This window comes from Fukomys damarensis, unplaced genomic scaffold (genome assembly GCF_012274545.1).
Source record: "Fukomys damarensis isolate Sample0158 unplaced genomic scaffold, DMR_v1.0_HiC HiC_scaffold_11, whole genome shotgun sequence".
Lineage (NCBI taxonomy): Eukaryota > Metazoa > Chordata > Mammalia > Rodentia > Bathyergidae > Fukomys > Fukomys damarensis.
Genome location: NW_022900923.1, coordinates 21995284 through 21997210, shown reverse-complemented (window position 1 = coordinate 21997210; position 1927 = coordinate 21995284). Strand labels below are relative to the sequence as shown.

The window sequence follows — 1927 nt, the reverse complement described above, 5'->3', positions numbered from 1 at the left end:
TTTTTTTTTTTTTTTTGTACCAGGGACTGAACTCCGGACCTTGCACTTATGAAGCAAGTGGTGGAACCACTGAGCTAAATCCCTAGCCCCTCAGAATTTCTAAAGTGGCAAGTAGTAGTTCAAAATCTTCTAGAACACTTCCTCCTAAGGCGTGTTAATTTTGCTGTAAGATTTAAGGGCCAGTGACACAGAATTCTGTTCTTAGCATGAATCGAGAGCCACCATATCAGTTCTTACAGCTTCCTCCATCTGTAACCTTCTCTTTGTTCAAAGTAACTGAGAAGAAATCTGTAAGATTTTTGTACCTTACTGCATGAAAATTTGATTTCAGTTTTTAAGGAATGAATGATTCTTATTCATAACAGAAAAAGCAAAAAATTCAGAAACAACTTCAGTGTCCAACAGGGGAAAGCTTGGTCAGATAAAATACAATCAAATATGATGAAAACACTGCAGCTAATTAAAGATCAGGTTCTTAATATTTTGGTACATGGGAAAAATTTCACACTATAATATAAAATGAAAAAATCCACATGATAAAATGATACATTCAATTTGATTTCATTCTGTTAAAATTACATAGGAAAAGGAAAGAGTACACCAAAATAATACTTGCAAAAATAATAGCAGTGAGTAAACAATTAGAGCCCAGCCCAACCAACTTAGCAACTCAGTTAAGTCCTATCTGAAATGAAAAATAAAAGACTGGGGTTCGAGTTCAGTGTAAAGGCCAATCCCCCATACTACCCTCATCCCGCAAATGAAGTCCTACACTAACTAGAACCAACAAATCTCTGGTTTTAAAAAAATATTTATTTTCCTTATAATGGACATTAGCACAAAAAGAGTTCTAGGTTTTTTGTTTTCTGTATGAGTGTGTGTGGTAATGAGGATTGAACCCCAGGTCTTTGCACTAGGTTCTATCTCCAGATCTTTTTATTTTATTTATTTATTTTTGAGGCGGGGCCTTGCTAAATCACTAATTTACCCAATCTGGGCCCAATTTAACAATCCTCTTGCCTCAGCCTCCCAGAGTGCTAGGATTTAGGCATGCACCACTAAGCCCAGCTTTTGTTTTGTTTTTGTTTTTGTTTAGTTTCTTGGGGGGGGTTAGTTTTTTGAGATAGGGTCTCACTATGTAGTTGAGGATGACCTGGGACTCACTATATAGCCCAGGTTGGTCTCAAACTCACTCACAAAGATCCTCCTGCCTCAGCCTCCCCAGTGCTGGTATTAAAGGCCTGCAACACCACGCCCAGCTCAGCTTTTGTTTTGTGTTTTGTTTTAATTCATTCAACAGCTGTCTGTTTATTGCCTGTGCTGTGGTAGGTAGTATTCAAAACAAGACAAATCTTTGCCCTTAATGGAGAGACAATAAACAAAAATAGTAAAGCAATACATTAAGTAGAGATAAAATGGATAAAAGTAAGTCAGAGAGCTGGGTGTGGTGTGCTGTAGCCCCAGCACTCGGGAGGCTGGGCCAGGAGGATCACTACACTTTGCAGCCATCCTGGGCTACACAGTAAGTGCAAGTCCACCCTAAACTATATAGCAAGAATCTGACTCAACAAAGAAACAGACAACAACAAAAGGTCAGGGGAAGAAGATTTGGAACATAAAGTGTGTTGCAATTTTAAAGAGCAAACAACAAAGACCTTACTGAGAAGATGGCATTTGAGCAAAGGACTTAAGTGGGGATGGAAGGTGGTACACAGTTTTCCAAAAGCAGAGGATTCTTGTGTGCTCAATGGAGGTCAGTGTGTCTCGAATAAAGCAGGAAAAGGCAGAGAAGTTTAGATATGCTGGCTCTATTAAGCCATTTTAAAACACTGCTGGGCTGGCGATTTAGCTCAGTGGCACCACGCCTGTCTTGCAAGCCAAGGACCCGAGTTCAATCCCCGGTAGCAAAAAAAAAAAAAAAAAAAAA

The 1927-nt window shown here is 39.1% G+C and overlaps 1 protein-coding gene across 8 annotated transcripts in view; it reads right to left on the bottom strand.

The window, feature by feature from the left end:
* Nucleotides 1-1927, bottom strand: part of Axdnd1 (axonemal dynein light chain domain containing 1) — a 193402-nt gene that overhangs the window by 109078 nt on the left and 82397 nt on the right. The window lies entirely within an intron of this gene.